Raw genomic sequence first — 20,266 nt, 5'->3', positions numbered from 1 at the left:
GAACTTATTTTAGAATTTCTGGCCACAAACTCTTTGGGGAAAAATATCTTTATCTCTGTAGCAAGTCATATTATGCTATCTTAAGTCTCAGTTGTGAGTTATTTAAACACACTCGAGCCTGAATTTGCCCTCTTTACAGCAGCAATTACGTAAGTTAGGACATAAATGCCCCAAAGAAGGACTTTCTCAATACTTCGTTGTTGTTTTTTTCTGGCTGTGCTTAATTGTTGCAAACAAACAAACAAACAAACAAACACTCCCCTGCCCTGAGAGGCACTACAGGTGTGGCTACTGTGTCACATGTGCGTCCGGAGGTTATAGAGAGGGGAGAGGCCACGTCTACACTCGGTGTCCTGACCTGTGAACATTTGAACGATTAGTAGCCCAACAGTCCTTGAAAAAAGTGACCTCGGATGACCACCCCTCCAATGCCAGGAGGAGCAGACAGGAAGCTAGCCTAAAATGACCACCAGTCTGGTGCCATGCAGGCCTGGAGGGCAGGGGTGTGTGTGGCAGCAGACCATGCCCGAGATCACTCCAGAGATGGCACCACACACTGGGTGCCACTAACAGGAGCAAGTAAGTGGTGGAGAAATGGAAGAAAAAGAGAAACAGAAGGCTGTAGGCACAACAAAGAGAGGCAGAAATGTAGATTCAAGGGTAGTGAGGAACAGCCTGATGTGAGTAGCTGGTAATGCCACCCGGGACCACGGTGGGGTCCTGGTCTGTGCTGCTACTGGGGGCCGCATCTGGGTCTGTGACTTTGCAGCAGTAGCGATCTCTAACCACCGAAGGCCAGGCAGAAGTCCGTGGTCTGGGGTGCCGCTAGGGGACATATTGATGTATGAGGGCTGTGCAGAACTGGCCCCACGCCTGGCCTGGGCATCTTGGGAGAGCTCTGCTCTGGGGGTGTGAGAGCAGGAGAGCTGGTGCCATGTGTAGCCAGCTGTAGTACTTGAGAGAGCATCCCCCCCTACACACACACACACACACACACACACACGCGCGCGCGCGCGCGCATGCGCGCGCACACACACGCACACACACACGCACGCACGCGCGCGCGCACACAACGCACACGCACACACACAGGCGCACGCACACACACAGGCGCACGCACACGCACACACACGCGCACGCACACACACACGCACACGCACACACACACATACACACACACGCACATGCACACACACAGGCGCACAAGGCGCACACACACACGCACGCACACACACGCACACACACGCACACACACACGCACACACACGCACACACAGGCGCACACGCACACACACAGGCGCACACGCACACACACACACGCACGGACACACACATGCACACACACGCACACACACACACGCGCGCACGCACACACATTTGGGAATTGTGGGTGAGCCAGCCTGAGGATGTGAGTGTGGGAGAGTTAGTTGGCCTTGCCACTTGTCTCCCCTGTCGTGGTACAGATGAGGGAGGGATGCTCTCCGGCCCCTTACACCTCAGCACCTTTGGCAGGCAGGAGAACTGACGCTGGGGTCATGATATCAGGAAAGCAGCTCTGCCCCTTACCTGCTGCAGCATTTGGGAGAGCGGGCCCTGCACCTCTCCTGGGCAGCAGGGTAGAGGTGGCTCTGGTTGTGCGGGGAGGGTTGCTGGTGAACCAGCCCTCAGGTCATGAAGAGCGGGAGAGCTGGTGGGCTGACCAGCTCAGATACCTCGAAGACCCAGCTCCAGGGCTTTGAATTGGCTCCCCCAACCTCTACCCCACTGATGAACTGCTGGAATACATGAAGGGGCTGCTTCTACAGATCCAAAACTCCAGGATCTCCATGACACAGGGTGACAACAGGATAAGAGGCGTCCCAGTGAGGATCCAGTACTGATAGAGTAGCAGAAGTCAGAGGTCTGAACCAGACCAATGACTCTTTGCAGTGCACACTCAGAAGCAAAGAAGAGTGGACAAAAGGGTCTACTGTGGGACACACTGCAGCTTCCACAAGATGTTTTTTTCTCTTTTGGGGGCTGAGGTTTCAAGGGTTGGAGGGTGGATATGAGGGAGGGGAGAGATGAGTGAGATTGGGCTACTGACGTGAAATTCACAAAGAACCAATAAAATGTTTAAAAAAAAATACTCGTGAGGTGACTAGACAGCAATTAACAATATAGTATGTATATATAAAACATAATTGTGAATTATCTTAGACATGAAGAGTAATTACTAGCGAAACAACTGGTCAATTATAGTGTATTCAGATACATAAATATCCACTATGTTTACATGTGAAAGAGGAAAAAAATGGCTGTCCTTTGAGTTGTTATTATTATCAGAAAAAGAAAAATCATAACATAAACAATACATATGCTGTGTTAATTAGTTGTGCCAAGTTTTTAAGAAAATAATGTCCCACAGTTTGAACCCCCCCACTTTGCTGGCGGTGGGGGTGGGGTACTCAGGTGTCTTATAGCTGCTGGAGTATTTCACCTTTGATTTAATTTTGTACATTCTGCTTGTTTATTTGGTGTGTGCACCCAAGAGTGTGTGGAGGTCTCGGACAACCAGAGTAAATCAGACCTTTCCTTCCACTGTGTTGGTCCCAAGAATCTGCCTTCACCTACTGAGCCACCTCCTGGACCACGATGAAATTAAGGGTGGAGTTTTGATGGTCAGTCAGCATGAATGGTGTACTGTGCTTTCTGTTCCTTTGCTGTGATCATGTATTCACAGTAGTGAAGCAACCAGGAATGTTTACTGGGCTGTGGAGAGCAGCCCCAGAGGTCTTTCCCGTTCCTTACACTGTGGTGACTCTCTAAACAGTGACCTGCAGGTTTGGGGAACATTGAAGAAGAAATTTAAGAGCTGCAGAAGGGGGGCATGGGAAGGGGCAGGCAGTGCTGAGAAATGCAGTCTTCTGTACATGACATGGGCACTCACAAATCCACAGTAGCTAAGGTCATCTGCACAGATGAAGTCAGCATTTGTGGGTCCAATTAGTGCGACAGACAGCACTAACTGAATGCAGTGGGTTTAAAAGCAAAACATGGGGCTGGAGAGCTGGTCCACCAGTTAAGACCAGTGGCCACTCTTCTAGAGATCCAGGTTTGAGTCCCAGCACCCACATGATGGTTCACAACCACCTCTAAATCCAGTTCAAGGTGACAAGGCTCATTTTTTCTGGCCTCTTCAGGCACCAGGCATGCACGTGGTGCACATACATAGACGCAGGCCATATACATAAAATCATTTCTTAAATTAAAACAAAACAAAACAAAACAAAACAAAACAAAACAAAACAAAACCAGGCGAGGACATGAAGGTTGGAAGGACACATGTTGGGATTGAAGGGGAGTCTGGAAGTGGGAGCATTGTGGGTGGGCAGGATAAGAGACATTGTATACATTTGTGAAATTATTAAAGAATAAATAGGGGCTGGGGATTTAGCTCAGTGGTAGAGCGCTTACCTAGGAAGCGCAAGGCCCTGGGTTCGGTCCCCAGCTCCGAAAAAAAGAACCAAAAAAAAAAAAGAATAAATAAAAGACACAGAAGAAAAATAGTAATAATCAACTTTGGCTAGGCATGGTGGCACACACATGGAAGCTCAAAAATCCAAAGTTAGGGAGGAAGATCAGGAATTCCAGGCAAGCCTGGTGTCTTAGTTTTCTGCCACTGTGATAAACACCACGACCAACAGCAACTTGAGGAAGAAAGGATTTATTTCAGCTTATAGTTGTAGCCCATTGTGAAGGGAAGTCAAGGCAGGGACTCGAGGTGGGAACGAATGCAGAGAACCTGGAGGGATGTTGCTTCCTGGCTTGCTCCCCAGGACTTTCTCACTCTCTATCTTGTACAACTCAAGAATACTTGCTTAGGGATGACGCCGCCCACAGTGGGCTGGATCCTCCCATATCAATCATCAGTCAGGAAAATGCCCCGCAGTGTTGTCTAGTGGAGACGAACCCTGAACTGACATTCCTTCTTCCAAGTTGGTTCTAGCGTTTGTCAAGTTGGCAAAAATCCAAACAGCACACCTGGTTTACATAATGAGACACTGTCTCAAAAAAAAAAAAAAAAACAAACAAAAAACAAAAAAAAAAAAAACCAAACAAATAAAAAAAAACCCCAAAAACCCCACAGGAAAAGAGTGACCTGTCTTCCTTGCATTTCTCTGGCACCCAGTCTTTCTTAACTCATCTGTCAACTACTCATGGAGGTCACCTTTTTGTCTTTGCCCTCTCTGACATGGTCCCAACCCCCGCATCACTGGCTTTTTCTCATTGTTCCCCTGTGGGAAAGCTTTTGTTCTTTGTTCCCACGTGTGACCCCTCCTAAGAGGAGGACTGTTGGGCTCCTTGTTATTAGGAATACGTGGCTGTGACACAACCAACAGATCTGGATCTTTGTGAGGTTGCACTGTCTAGATAGGCTGGGAGAAGACTCGTAACAACGCCATATATTCATCTCGAACTTGTCCTCTTGGTTTTGGTTCATTTGCTTTACATTCTTATAAATGCCATTTTTTAAAAATATTTTGAACATTTTATTTATTATTTTATGGGGATACGTGTTTTACCTGCATGTATGTCTATATACCACATGCATGCATGCTCACAAAGGCTAGGGGAGGGCATCAGATGCCCTGGGACTGGAATTACAGATGGTCATTTGAGTGCTGGCAGTGGAACCTGGGTCCTCTGGAAGAGCAGCCAGTGTTCTTAACCACTGAGCCATCTCTCCAGGCCCAGCAAACACCACTTTTGACCAACCTAGGCCTTCACCTTTTTTTTTACTCTGTGTGTGTGTGTGTGTCTGTATGTATGTATACAACATATATGTGTATTCCCATACGTGTGGGTATGAGGATGTTAAAGACTGACACTATGTGTCTTCCTTGACCACTCTATTTTTTGGGGCAGGGTCTCTCGCTGATCCCAGAACTCGCCATTCTGGCTAGTCTAGCTAGCAGGATTGTTTCTGGGATCCCCTTTCTCTTTGACCCAATGCTGAACTTACAGGCAACCACTATGGCCCCTTAGTTTTATAGATTCTAGGGGTCTAAATTCTAGGCCTCATGCTTTCATGACAAGCACTTTCTATACTGAGGGTCTGCCTGTTCCTCATCTTTACTGTGTGAGTCTGCTTGCGGGTCAGTGTGATACCCTATTCACTGTGTCGTCTACATCAGTGCCAAGACAGGCCGTCAGCTCAGCAGTGCAATGTCACTTTAAAAGCGAACTTCCTCGTGTCTGGGCTCGAAGACAGCACGAATTATTTCTATTCATTGACTGGCTGGTAACTAATATTATAATACCAAGTTTATAAGACCGCTTGCCTTTTTATTACTTTTTATAAATTGCATTTATCTATTTGTGGGTTGGGGAGGGTGCATGCACCATGGTGCAAGTGTCAAGTTCAGAGAGCAGCTTGCAGGAGTCAGTTTTGACCTCCGCGTGTGGGTCTCAGGGATCCAGCTCCTGTCTCAGGCTTGGCTGCCAATGCCTTTAACTGCTGAGCTTTCATTGATGAAAACCAGTTTTAGTTTTATAGTTGTAGTCAAGGCAAGTCAAGTCGGGTTTTCTTTCCTTGAAAAAAAATGTTTTTAGTAATAAACTCTGCTAGCATATAATAATTTGTGGTAACTCCATGGTTTGGTAATTAAAGTAATGCAAGAAAAAAATCCATTTCTTATAATGAGTTACAACAATTCTGCAACATTGAGTACATGATTACAATTTAACTTACAGATGTGTAAAGGGGTAGGCAGAGGGTAGAGTGAGCTTAAGTTAGGATTAAAAACAGATTTTAAAAAAAGGGGGAGGGGGTAGAAGCAGGAAGTCATGGGCCTGATTTGTTACTGTTTGGAAATTTTAGAACTAATATCACGGTTTTTTAAAAAAATTAAGTGAATTGTTTTTACTTTTTGTTTTCTTTAAGACAAAGTCCCCTCTGTAACCCAGGCTCATCTGGGAACCACAGTGGAGTCCAGGCCTCCTACCTCAGCCTCCTGACTGCTAGATTTACAGGTGTGAGCCACCAGGCCTTGCAAAGGAACCTTTAAAAACTTGTTGTCTTCATGCTCCACTATAGTTCATAGCAGCCTTATTTATAATAGCCAGAAGCTGGAAAGATCCCAGATGCCCCTCAACAGAGGAATGGATACAGAAATGCAGTACATCTACACAATGGAGTACTAATCAGCTATCAAAAACAATGACTTCATGAAATTCATAGGCAAATTGATGGAACTAGAAAATATCATCCTGAATGAGGTAACCCAAACACAGAAAAACACACATGGTATGCACTCACTGATAAGTGGATATTAGCCCAAAAGCTTGGAATACCCAAGACACAATCCACAGACCACATGAAGCTCAAGAAGGATGACCAAAGTGCAAATGCTTCAGTCCTTCTTAAAGGGGGAAACAGAAATATTCATAGGAGGAGATATGGAGACAAAGTTTGGAGCAGAGACTGAAGGAATGGCCATTCAGAGCCTGCCCCACCTGAGAATCCAGCCCATATATATATATAGCCACCAAAACTAGACAATATTGATGAAGCCAAGAAGTGCATGCTGACAGGAGCCTGATATAGCTGTCTCCTGAGAGGCTCAGCCAGAGCATGACAAATACAGAGGTGAGTGCTAGCAGCAAACCATTGAACTGAGAACAGGGTCCCTGTTGGAGGAGTTAGAGAAAGGATTGAAGGAGCTGAAGGGGCTTGCAACTTCACAAGAACAACCATGCCAACCAACCAGAGCTCCCAGGGACTAAACCACTACCCACAGAGTACACATGGACAGACCTATGGCTCCAGCTGCATATGTAGCAGAGGATGGCCTTGTTGGGCACCAATGGGAGGAGAAGCCCTTGGTCCTGCCAAGGCTAGATCCCCCAGTGTAGGGGAATGTCAGGGTTGGGAGGTGGGAAGGGAGGGTGGTTGGGGAGGGGCAACACCCTCATAGAAGAAGGGGAGAGGGATAGGATAGGGAGCTTATGGATGGGAAACCAGGAAAGGGAACAACATTTGAAATGTAAATAAAAATATCCAATAAAAAAATGTGGTATCTTCTGTCAATCAGCATGATTGTTTAAAAAAGAAATTAAATAGGGTGTGTGCATGCTTATAGCAAAACCCCTCGACTCCCAGGTAGTCTTCCTCACTCCAGAGTGTGAGGAGGGTTTATGGTAAATAAAGTTATGCTTTGAAGGCCATCAGTAGTGACAACTCTCCTCTGTCCCCTTCTTAGGACCTTAAGTCCCTGACTACTAGGCGTGTGGCAGAATAAAGCAGGATAGGGAGGGAGCGAAAGGGGAAGGAGGGAAAAGGAAACAAAATGGACAGGAGCAGGCTGCCTGGCGCTGTGACAGGCACACCCTACACTGGAAGGCAGCCTGTGGGAACGGGTAGGAAGCCTAGGCCTGTCTCTGGCCTCACGGTGATGAGTGCTGGCACTTTATGGTGACAGCTGTGTTTTTCCAGACACTGTGGCAAGAAATATGCTTCATTCCTCTCTCTCTCTCTCTCTCTCTCTCTCTCTCTCTCTGTGTCTGTGTTTGTGTGTGTGTGTGTGTGTGTGTGTGAGGTCAGAGGACAACCTCAAATATCATTCTTTAGGCATGGTCCACCTTTTTAACACAGACTTAGAACTCATCAAGAAGGCTAGGCTGCATGACCAGTGAGTCCTGATCTGTCTGCCTGTTTCTGCTTTTCTCAGCTCTGCAGTTACAAGTGAACACCAAATCCCCATGTCTGGCTTAGAAAAATATGTTTGTTTAGAGTTCTCTCTCTTCTCTCTCTCTCTCTCTCTCTCTCTCTATATATATATATATATATATATATATGTATATGTGTATGTATGTATGTATAAATATATATAGGTCCTTGATTCCCTGTATATATATATATATATATATATATATATATATATATATATATATATATATCTCCACATAATCTCTGAGGATGGAACTCAGGTCCTCACACTTGCAAGGCAAACGCTCTGTCTATCGCTGAGCCATCTCCTCACCCCCTCAAATGTATCTTAAATGGTGGAAATTCCCAGAGAGCCACAGGATTGAATCCTATCTGTGTTTACAGACTGTGCACCAGGTGATACAGAAAGAGAAGCTGTCACACTAAAGGAACACTAAAGGTTGGATCTCCATGAGACAGGACTTAAGGCCATGACCTCTTGGTCACCACCATTTTTTATGTGCATCTAACTCTCTGATTAATGTGTGTTAGGCTGCAATGGCCGGGAGAGGGGCAGAGTCCGTGCCTTCTCCACCTTCATCTTCTCCATTTCACCTTAGCGCTAAGACAGTTTCTAGCACTTGGCAGACATTCAATAAATACTGTTAGCTGAGTGAGTGCTATATTCATTAGCGCTCTCTCTCTCTCTCTCTCTCTCTCTCTCTCTCTGTGTGTGTGTGTGTGTGTGTGTGTGTGTGTGTGTGTGTGTGTGTGTGTGTGTGTGTTGGGGAGTTATTACTTTGCAGGCGAGTAAATTGCAGAACGCCCATGACGACACATAAATAACTACAGGATCGAGGATTCCAAGACCAGACCTTTCCAAGTGGCTGCACAGCCTGCTTTCTTCCCAGCTTCCCTCGAATTGGGCGGGGGGGGGGGGCAGAGGAGTGCCGCTAGACAGGAGCACCTGCCCCGGGTAAGCCCATGCCTCTACGTAAGAGCTATGAACCAGACACAGTGAGGCAAGCAAAGGTGGGATCCTCCACTCTGCTTAAACCCCACCTACCGAGAGGAAGCAAAATTGTGAGTGATTCCTGCTGAGAGAACCCAGCACCGATGGGAAGGAGGGCAAAGCTGGAACTCTCTGGGAGACAGAAGGTAGGAGAAGGGCTGAGAGGAAAATCGGTGTAGCATTTTCCCAGGGGTGCTGTCTCTTGGGCAGATGTGCACGAGGCTCGGTGATTCCCTCATATACACTTGTCGCCTGGAGGGGTCCATCACCTGTGCAGGTGGGGCGCTGGAAGGAGCTGTTTCCCAGGACTGTGGTCTCAACCCATAACTTCTCCCCAGTTTGAGGTGGGAAAAACATTTAACTATTTTTATGGGAATCAGGCTTGGTACAGAAGGGATGCTAGGATTCCCGGGGAAAATGACTGATGACATTGCGACCTGGAAGGCTGGGCTCTCATTCAAGCACCCTTCCCTACACCTACCTCTGCCCAAAGACGGGACTGAGGTTCTTGTAAGCAAGTCCCCGCCCGCCGACTCCCTGCAGCGAACTGGGTGGGGACCCGCGGCGTCGCAGAAAGGCTATTTTGAGTGTGGGAACGCGGCGGGAGGAGGGGCGCCGGCGGGCTGGGCGCCGGCGCGCGGGGAAAGCCTCCAGCTCGGGCTGCCACGGCAACCGCGTCCAGGCAACGCGCCCGGAAGCGGCTCTGGGAGGCGCGCGGCGGCTCGCGCCCTTCCCGGGTGGGGGAGCCGCGAACCCCGGGCCGGGCCGCGCGCGCGCTGTTTGGAGCGCGGGCCCGCAGCCGGGTTCGCCCCGCATAGCCCCGCGCTCGCGGCCACCGCACCCAGAGCGCCGGCGACGACATGGGCAGCCGCGGCGCGCCAGATCCGCGCGCGGGTGAGTCTTCAGAGGTGTCTCCCTTCCCCGCGCCTCTGGGCATCCTCTGGACACAAGCAGCGGGTGCTCCCGCAGGGACTGTCGATGTGACCTTGGAGCAACCACTCCATGGATAAGCATGGGATAGTGCTGGGAAGAGGGGGTGAGGGGTGAAGCCGTGCGTGCCCCGTGTGACACTCTGGACGCGAAAGGGTTAACTGCATGCTGATGCGCAGGGCTGAAGTTAGGCGCAGAGCGCAAGTGGTATTGCATCTTCGCGGGGGCTGCAAGCTAGCAGACAGGAGAGGCCCCCAAGGGACTGTTTGAGGAGAGCCAAGGGTATGCAGAGTTTGCCAGGACTAGGGGCAAGTCTATCATCCCCAGTTGGAGCTGAGTGACCTTGGGTGGGTTAGCCACATTGCTCCCGCGGGTTCACTGGTCTTCATCCTTTGAAAGGAAGGACTCTGGTTCTTTCCAGTTGCAGCACAAGGCTGTTTTGCTGGTACTACAAGCTGAGGAAGGGCTCCTTTGGGTATGCCATACGTAACCATGTTTATTCCGCAAGGGGTTTCCAACGAGCTGGCTCCGAAAGTGGCAAGAAATGTTACCATTTTATGGACGGAACAGTCTGGCCAGAAAGGCTCATTAAAATGGTTGGATTAAAAATCCCTTCGGTGCCCTTAAGTCCTGAACCCAGTCAGGGCTCAAGCTACTGAATACTTCTTTCCTGTAGTTGATCTGATAGGAAACTTTGTGTCTGAACAGGTAAAATCAAAACCCAGTAGTGGCAGGCAGTGGCAAATTAAGTGAGTCATTTCTTCAATGTGCAGAAGCTGTGTGTGTGTGTGTGTGTGTGTGTGTGTGTGTGTGTGTGTCGCGCATGCGTGCACTCAGCTTAAAGTCTGTATGCTGTTGTTAGAGGTTATTTCACAGAAATAATGCTGGACTGGTTTGGATCTACAAAGGTTCTCTTAGAACTAGAGATTTGCATTTGTTCTTTGAAGATTTGGGACTGGGGGCTGGCAAGATGGCTCAGTGTGGGTAAAGGTTCTTGCCACCAAACTTGAGGACCCAAGTCTGATCTATGGAATCCACACCGTGAAAGGAGAGAACCATCCAACCCCCACAAGTGGTTCTCTGACCTCCACACCCACACAAGGCACAGAAGCAGAACGAATAAATGTAATAAAAAATTAACAAATTAGGCTTCTGAGAGTAAATACGTTCCTTTTTAAGAAATGCACATCCTATCTGCCTTGGCGTGTGTGTGTGTGTGTGTGTGTGTGTGTGTGTGTGTGTGTGTGTGTAGGTGTGTAGAGGTGACTTACAGGCTATGGTAGTTTTTCTAATTTTAGCACTGGCTGGTACTAAAAATGACACAGAGGCCATTTTCCATCCATAATCTTCCCTTTCCACCAAGGGGGCACAACAGGTACCTATGGTCCCTACCACAGGACAGCTGAAGTGACTCTGACTTTGTGTTTCAAGGACACTATTCCTGGGAATCTGACTTTCTCTGTGTAAAAATTCAGCTCCTTAGGAAAGGCAGAGTGATCCTACAGGATCGAGGAAGCCAAGTGTTCAGTTAGTAAGCTGTCAGTAAGCTTGTGTACCTGAGGGCTTAGCAATCTTTAATGGTTTACATATTAGAAATCTGATTAGCATCCAGATACAAAAGTCCTCGTTGCCCAAGAATTCTGCCAATGAGCCCACAACCCTTTAACGGGCCACAAGTCCTCCTTAGAGCTTTTGTTGGTAAAGGACTCATTCTCCCGCCTGTGCTGGCTGGCTAACCCCTCAGTGTCTCCTTTTGTGTATCCTGCAGCCCACTCCTGTATTTTCATTTTCCTGTCTCTAAGCCCATCTCCCCTTCTCCCCTCTGTCAGAGTGTGAGCACTGAGCACCCCTTTGTGAGGGGGATGCTTTCACCAGAGCCAGGATGACCTTGGCCTTGTTCCTTAGTGCCACCTCCAAGGTATCAGCCCTGAGAGCGTGGTACTGCCTTCTCAATGCCGTCTTTCTGGCAGCCTTGGTTTGGTATTTGCCAAACCTGGTGGCCCTTCAGAACTGCTCTGCACATTTTGAAAAAGTCCGGGCCTTTTTAAATTCTCTCAAATATCAAAATAGAATCATTAGGGTGGTAAAGGACCTTAAAAAACCAAAATCAAACAACAAACAAAACCCTTTCTATAAAAAAACGAGGCTTAGTTAGCAAAATGGCTCCGCAGGTAAAGGCACCTGTCACTAAGACGGACAGCCTGAGCCCCAGGTTCAGAACCTAAGCGCAGCACACGGACAGAACCGGCCCTTCTAAGTGGCCCTCTGACTTACAGGTATGTGCCAGAACAACACACACACACACACACACACACACACACACACACACACACACACACACACTTAAACAGAAAAGTCTTTTTTTTTTTTCATTTTTGTTTGCCTATAAAAGGTGGGGGTGGGGGAGAGAAAACAGCCTGTCTGGTGAACGTTGCTCACTCAGATGGGAAATCACCACTTCACCTGAGGCTTGGAAAAAGTCATAAACCCGAAGCAGCTGGCTCCCCTCTCTGCTCTGCTAGCTTTGCTGGTGATGTTGGGTTTATGCTGAGACTCTGAGTTGACCCCTCTGGCTCCGCCTTTGACCCCCATGGCTCCGCCTTGATCCTTGTGGGTCTGCCTTGACTCCTGTGGCTCCACCTGCATTTTCTTTCAACCCCTAAAATTGACCTTTAAGAGGCTTCCCACTTCACTGAATCTTTCCACTGACTGTGCCCAGCTTTAACCATCACTCCAACTTCTTCATCCGAGTCATGGTAATTCTTCAGCCCGTCTTCAGAGCTCCACATCTCCCATCAGCACACGTAAAACACAATCTTTGATCTTGACAGGTTTTGACATTTATTTTTTTTTGAGTCAGGGTCTTACTATGTAGACCAGGCTATCCCCATATCCAGAGATCTGGCTGCTTCTGCCTCTAGAGTGTTTAGCTTAAAGGTGTGTGCCACTGTGTGCAGACTTGGACTTCTTAGATTCCAGTCTCTAATCCCAAAACCACCCTCACTGTTAATTTTTTTCTCCTCGCCTGCCAAGTTATCCACGAGAAAGTCACAAGGACCTTCGGACTGGCTCTGTTCTAAATCGATGCTGGCTCTAATTTTGTGAAGGATTGCTTTCTCTGAAACAAGAGAATTGTATTCTTCACTAACTGCCTGCATCCACTTTGCTCTGTTCCATGGCTTTCTGTCCCTTAAGTTCCAGGTTCCCTTTCAGAAAGTGGCCTTTGATGGGTAAGATGCCAGGCACCCACATTCTCCATATTGCCCTCCACCTCTGTAAATCCAGCTGTGCCCTCCTGTGAGTCTCCAAGTATTTCCCTCTCTATCTCCCCGTGACCTTATTGTTTTGGTCTGGAATTCAGGAATGTCTCTGTGTCTGTCCAAAGTCCAGCCTAAACCCATTCTACGATCTCATCCCCTCACTCTGGTCCTGCATGCCCTGGATTGGGGACACATTCGTTTGTCAGTTTGTCCTTTTGCCTTTCTTTGCTTCCTCTTTCCTCTGCCCCCCGCCCTCATTCTGCCATACAGTGAAGTCATCTTTCCTGTAAGAAATGGTGCTGGAGTTTCCATTCTGTTCACTAGAACTTTCTTGAGTGAAGGGAGTCATGGTACTTAACGAATGTGTGGTTAAGGAGCTCACAGAATATAACTAGTGTGACCAAGGAGCTGAATTTTTATTATTTTTGAGACAGAGTCTTGCTGTTCAGTCTGGGCTGTACTTGAACTCACAATCCTGCCTCAGCCTCTTAAGGGCTGAGATTATAGGAATGTGCTCCCACACCTGGCTTGAAATGAGTTTCCATTTTATGTGGATTTTAAATGAACTTAAACTCAATTGAAATAGCCACGGGGAGCCATTGACTGTTGTGTGGGGAGGGCAGAGGCTGTGTTAAAGCAGGAGCAGCTGTTCTGTTGAGCTGAGTGAGTTTTCTCCTTTGACTGAACTCCTCCTTTATCTCTCTGTGGAAACTGCCTCCTCACAGGGCCCCTGGAGGGTCTTGGCTGCAGAACTGAGGCTTTCCACTGCCCTTCTCCTTAATCGATGCCCTGTTGCCCTCCTGTGCCTCTCTTTATTCCTGCCTTCATGCCCGGCTTGGTGCCTTTCTTGCTGTGGGGATTCTGAAGTTGGTTTTTCCCCTCTCTCTTCCCCTCCTGGCCTTTTCTTTTCTCCTTCCTAGCTTCAGGGTCAACTCAGAGTCACGGTCACACGCCTCCCACGGAGCCCATGTTCTCTCCATCTCTGTGAGGCCAACACTTCTTGTTCTTGCTTTGTGGATGGAGAGATTGGCGGGCGCAGGATAACTGGAGGCAGAGCTGAGACAAGAGCTCTGGCTAGCCCTGTGCTTTCCCTCCTCTGCCTTGCTCAGGGCCCTGACATGGTTATTTTATCACTCTGCCTTTCCTAACTATTTTCTTCCCCTTTAAATTTTTTTTTTAAATCTTAAACTGATTCAGATTTATGGAAATGCTCCGACAATAAGCTGAACAGTTCTGATCTCTCTTTCAGCCACATTCTGTAAATATTAGCTTCCATCCACACTTGTTTTATCTTTCTGGCACTTTCTCCCACTCTTTGCACCTATTTGTGGATGGGTGTGCACACACACGCTTCGCTCGCAATTTCTCCTGTACCATGTCAGAGCAACAGGGAGGCAATGTACCTGTACTGCCCCAAATAAGCAAGTATGTATTTCCTTCTTTTAAACGGACATTAAAAAAATTACAGCAGTTGTCAAAATCAGGAAATTAAGTTTGAATCCGTGGTGTACTCTACAGATTTATCCAGATGTCCTAATAGTACGTCATACAGAAGAAGAGGAAGCTGTTTTTAAAAGGCTCTGATTTAGGGGTCAGGATCCAATCTAGGGTTTAAAACAATCCATTTAGGTGTGTGTGTGTGTGTGTGTGTGTGTGTGTGTGTGTGTGTGTGTGTGTCCTGAATACAACCCCCTCAGTCGATATAGAGTTACTTGTATGAATGTTTGTTTTCAGAGCTGACCACTTGGTATTGGATGGCCAGCTGATGTGCTCTTCCCTGGGGCAAACCATCTCTCCCACTCTCAGTGTTCCTTGGTTACCTGTAGTTCTTTTCTGTAGATCTGAGACCTCATGGGCTTCCCCCATCCACTTTAACATTTGTGCAGTCATGTTGCTGAGATGTTCTGGGTGCAGCTTCTGACATTCCTGGGGGACACAATCCCATGGCAACCGACCCTCCCTGAAGTTCTGACTTTTCTAATCTTCCCGGCCCCTCTTCCCGGCCCCTCTTCCACAACATTCCCTGAGGTTACGTTGTAAATGTGTCTGTTGGGACTGGGCTCCACAAGTCTGTGTCTTGATTGGTTTTTTGGGATGATCTTCATCTTTTTCAAAGTTTCCTTTTCTCGATGAGGGACGAGGACCACATGTGTCTGGGAGAATCAGGAGACATCTTTAGAATGTAGCTGGGAATTATGCTGGCTTTGTAAAGTGGAAGTTGTAGGTTCTCTTCTAAGATCCTTGACTTCACTGGCCCTGGATAGTTAGTTAGATATCCTGTACCGGGCACGATTTCCCTCTGGTTGAATGCAGGTCACTTCTGTTTCCGCCATGTAGGGTCCAAGGATCAAACTCAAGTCTTGGCAAGTCAAGGCTTGGCAGCAAGCGCCTTTACCTGCCCCTCCCCTGTTTAGAAAAGAGCTCATTCCAGGCTGCTCTCAAAACACAGGGCATCCCTCCTGCCTTGGCTTCCTCCATCCTGGGATCCCCGGAGTGAGCCACCATGCCAGGCTCCTCTGTTTAGGACTGGTGACTTTAGCTAATCCCTGCCCATCCCATTCCTCCCTTCCTCCCTTCTGACCGGGTCCATTAAGATTGATGTGGAACTTTTGGTTGTCCTGCCTCAGGCTCAGTGATGCGTCTCTTGGCTTCTTTAATACTGGGCCACTTCCCCCAGTTGTTTTGTCTTTTATGACCTTGACACTTGGGAAGGGTCCAGTCTGGGTGTGCTGCAGGCTGTCCTTTGGGCTTGTTGCTGTGCTGAGTGGGGACACAGTTTCCTGCTGGTTCCTGCTCTCATCCCCATCTGGAGTCAGCTCTTGAACGCCAAGGCTGTGTTGACTCTGTTCCTTGTCACAATCCCATGGGTGACTTTCTGTCCTGTGTGGAGGTGTTTCTGTCAAAACCTCCCTTACTTAGTCCCATCCTTCTGATCCCATGTCTTTCCTCCTGCAGAGGTCTGTGTAGGATGTGACTTCAGTGATTCTCCTCTCCTCACACCAACTGCTTTCCAGCAAGTGTGTATGTCCCCTTGTGCTTGCTCTTGGCTGCTAGTGACCATTTCCTCCACACTGCCCTCTCCTGACTTCCCTCAGATTGCCTCAGATCAACTACCCTGGAATACCCAGCTCAAATGCCTGTTCCTCATAGCCTGGTTCACAACTGCCCTCCCATCTGCCTGGTGGCTTAGCCTGGCTCCTGCTACTCCTGTGGTATTTCCCAGCTCCTTCATTCTTGTTGGAGGCTTGCAAGCATTACTTCTTGTTGAATAGAACATCCTGTAGGGTCGGGGTGGGGATGGGGGCACTCCATCCTGTTCAGCACTGTGGAAGCTCAGTGAATATTTGCTAATTAGACTAAGATATGTCTTCCTTTTTCTCATGTGTGTATGTGTGTGTGGTGTGCATATATGCATATTTGCATGAGTGTATGTGTGTACATGTATATATACCTCTCTCTCTCTCTCTCTCTCTCTCTCTCTCTCTCTCTCTCTGTGTGTGTGTGTGTGTGTGTGTGTGTGTGTGTGTGTTTGTGTTTATGTCCATGTCTGTATGTGGACTCATTTTTAATTGTTCTTCTTCCACCTTACTCATTGGAGAAGGCTCTCTCAATTGAACTCAGAGCTTGCTGATAAGGCTAGCAGGTTGCTGTCGGTATACCATCTCTACTTCTGAGGCAGGCATGATAGGTGGTCTGGCATTTATATAGGTTCTGGGGATCTGAACTTAGGTCTTCACTCTTGGGAGAGCAGGGCTTTAACCACTGAGCCCCTTCCCCGCCCCACACTGCAGGATTGCTTCAGCCATTAAGCAAGCAAGTTCTCAGAATTACTGAGGAGGTCTTTGGAATGGCTGGTGGATGTGGGACCTTTGTTTTATCCCAAGGGTCGGGTGGGGTTTGCCTTAGGTAGGATCTTTTGGCCAAGTGATAGACTGTGGATTGCCTGGAACCAATTTCACCCCCTTCCCCCCACCACTCCCTTCCCTCCTTTTCCATGTGTGATGTAAATGCATGTGTGTAGGTGTGTGGGCTCATGCCTGTGGAGGCCAAAACTTGATACTGGTGTCTTTCCTGTTGGCTCTTACATGCTGAGGCAGCCTGTGAACTGAACTCAGAGTTTACTGATCAGCTGGTCCAGCTAATGAGCTTTCCCTGTGGATCTCCTGTCTCTCTTTTGTAGCCCAGGCTGGCTCCAAATTCATATGTAGCTAAGGATGCCCTTCACCTTCCCATCCTCCATCCTCCACCGCCAGCCTGCTAGTCACAGTTGTATATCACCACATCTACTTTTCTGATTCGGGGGGGTGGAGTCCAGGCCTTTGTTCATGGAGGCAAGCCTTCCACCAACTGACACCTTCCTCGGGCCTGGCAAGGTATCTCCACGCTGTGGGTGAAATAGATGTTTTCCCCTGATGAAAACGAGCACGTATGGTTGGGTAAAGATGAGTAGAGAAACTTAACAGCATATTAAAAATGGCCCGTGTGGTTCTTCACACCCCAAATGAGCAGCTGGAGGTGAGAAGGAATTCTTCCCCCGTTTCCTCCATGGAGCCCGAGACACCTGTTCCTCCGTCGCCTGCTCTCCCACCCCATCTCAGCTTTGTCTCCCACCATCTTCCTCTCAGTCATCATCCATCTCTTCTCCTTCCTTCCCTCTCTCTGACTGCTAGCTGGTTCCTTCTGTGAATAACTTGGACTTCTTCCGTTCTCTACACGAATGGTTTTAGCTTTTGATTTCTTGGGTGGGGTCTCCCTTTTCTTTGGGGAAGTCAGTGAAATTTAATGAAATGTTAAACTCACTGGCATGGCTGGTGTAGAAAAGTGGGAAAGTCTGTGTTCAGACAGCACCAGAGGTGGTTCAGCCACTGAGAGAATGCTGCCACAGGCTTGTCCTATAGAGAGCTAGGGCTCTGAGCAGCCAGAGCAAATCTTCCACACTGACCAAGAAGGGTGCTGATGCCCATGATATCTATCTCTGCCAGATCCCAGATTTAGACTCTAGCCGGGTCCAGGACCACGAGGCTTGGGACCATCAAGCCTCCATCGGGGCTTCCTGAGGCTCAAGAGAAATCTTGAGGGTTCTGTCCATCAAGTCAGAGTGAGTCATACAATGGTGGACAGGAGGCAAAGAAGTGGGGCCCCTTTTCCATGACTTCCTTTTTAAATGTTTTGATAGCATAATAATTATACACTAAAATTTTATGACATTTTTATTATGTTTATTATGACATTTTTAGATATGTACATAATATATTTCGATCATATTCCTCTCTGCCATCATGCTATCTCCCCAACCCCCGCTGATTTTTCCCTCTTCTAGTGAAGCCCGCCTCTGCTTTCATGACTCTCACTCTTTTCTTGTGTGTGTGTGTGCATGTGTGTATGTGTGTGTGTGTGTTTATACATGTGTGTATGTACATGTATGTGTGTCCATGTAAGCATGTATGTGTGTGGCATGGGTACCTTACTAGGAATCTTCTTCCCCCAGCAATGATCCTCAGACAGGATCAGGACCTCCTGAGTGCATCCCTCCTAGGAGAGGATGTTGAAGGTTCTGACCTTGTGAGGGCATCCACAGTTGCTGTGGAGGCAACGGACCTATCATGCCCAGAAGTGGGCACTCCACACCCCTGCCCACTTTATCCAGCATGCATTCTCACCACTTCTGGGTGATGGCGCCTGGGTCTTGGGGGTATGATACCAAGATGTCCCTTTTACAACTGTGTATTTGCCAGTCATTTATTCTCAGTGCTTTGACCAGTTAGGAGTGTCTGCGTTCACCACTGACTACCGAAGGAAGCGTCTCTGACTAAGCCGACTTGGCTTTGTGTAGGCACTCCCCCATCTCCCTTCCTGCGTTCCCAAGCTCTTCACGACTCTCTAATATAACCCCAGATGAGGTTTGGAGAAAGGGGAGACCTGTTTGCTTTTTACTGTTGGGCAATTTTTGTTGTTTCTTTTCCATAGCTCAGTGGTTGACCAAGAGATCTTATCTTACTTTACTTTGTTTTCCGAAATGTGAACCCAGAGCTTCATGCATGCTTGGGAAGCAGCCTACCACTGAGCTACTGGTCCCTCCTCTCACAGCCCCCTTGGCCTGTTAGAGATGTAGTTACTAGTGACGTGATTTTCAAAAAAAGAAAAATCTAGCAATATATAGTTATCTCTTTCTGTTACACCAGGAAAGTGACTGAGAATGCGTTGCTTAAGAAGCATCAGATCGGGGTTGGGGATTTAGCTCAGTGGTAGAGCACTTGCCTAGGAAGCACAAGGCCCTGGGTTCGGTCCCCAGCTCCGAAAAAAAAGAACCAAAAAAAAAAAAAAAAAAAAAAAGAAGCATCAGATCGCTTGAATGAAGGCTTGGGTGTCTCCTGAAGCAACAACACCTCGCTTCTAGGGTGGTGTGCATAGGAGGTGGCTGGGTCTCTAAGGATCCTCCCTCTGGGTGTGGGGAGGTCTTCCCTGCTGAGTGGTGACCAGCTCCCAGCCCTCGCTGGCTTGTGGTGATGACACCCTCTGTGGATGAAGCTGCTGTAGGAGGGCAAGGAAAGCAGAGATCCTGCGGCTTGAATGCGGCTTAATAAAGAGTGTGTTTGTGTGGGAGAGAATGTGTGGGGGCTGCGTTTCAAATGATGGAATTCTTAAAATTGTTTAACTGGGAAGATGTTTTTCAGAAACCCCTGGTGCCTTGAGCTTGTTTTCCTGTTTATTTCATATTGCTTTTCCCCCTGTTTTTTTAATTAATCCCTGGAAGGGCTCAAGAGTCCTCCCCTGCACTCTCTAAATAGTTAAGAGTATTAATGTGCTGTGCTGAGCTGTGGTCACTTCAGATAGGGGGATCTCTGGGAAGGAGATTCCCTGGGCAGCCGGACAAGGGCAGTGGTGTCCTCTGAGTGCCCAGACAAGGGGATGAGGCTGGAGGTTGGGGGTTTCTTTCAAACCCATACCCTTAGCTTTTCAGTTAGAAAGTCAGGCAGGGTAGAAGCCCGAATGCACACCCAGCTTTCAGCCTGCACGAGAACCAGAAATCGTGCCTTCCCCGCCCGTGGGTGAACCCTGCCGCAGAGCGGGTGTAGGTAGAGTTTATACCCAACTTTAATAATATTTCTTCAGCTCTAGCTGTTGCGCTTGGCAGACTCCCTCCTTAACATTTGGTAATGTGTCTTCGCTAATGCTCGAAAGAAAAGCCACCAAATATAGCTGTTGAAGAAGTAATAGCAAGACATTTCTCGGGTGTGGCCGCACATTCGCAAGAGCGCATGGGTTCGGGGTTGGGGGTTTAGCTTAGTGGTAGAGCGCTTGCCTAGCAAGCACAAGGCCCTGGGTTAAGTCCCCAGCTCCGAAAAAAAGAAAAAAGAATTAAAAAAAAAAAAG

The 20,266-nt window shown here is 48.0% G+C and overlaps 1 protein-coding gene and 1 non-coding gene across 4 annotated transcripts in view; both read left to right on the top strand.

Moving 5' to 3' along the window:
• Positions 1-260: 260 nt before the first annotated feature.
• Positions 261-392, top strand: LOC120094501 (small nucleolar RNA SNORA17). The gene has a single exon (XR_005488806.1). It is a non-coding gene; the product is annotated as a small nucleolar RNA SNORA17 (small nucleolar RNA).
• Positions 393-8,385: 7,993 nt separating this feature from the next.
• Positions 8,386-20,266, top strand: part of Fam81a (family with sequence similarity 81, member A) — a 59,039-nt gene continuing 47,158 nt past the window's right edge. The window contains 1 exon segment of one of the 3 annotated variants that reach the window (NM_001108163.1): positions 8,386-8,666. The gene's annotated coding sequence lies outside the window, so the exon portion shown is untranslated. 3 annotated transcript variants of the gene reach the window in all.

This window comes from Rattus norvegicus, chromosome 8, assembly GCF_036323735.1.
Source record: "Rattus norvegicus strain BN/NHsdMcwi chromosome 8, GRCr8, whole genome shotgun sequence".
In the NCBI taxonomy this organism is placed as follows: Eukaryota; Metazoa; Chordata; class Mammalia; order Rodentia; family Muridae; genus Rattus; species Rattus norvegicus.
This window is presented reverse-complemented; position numbering and strand designations above follow the sequence as displayed.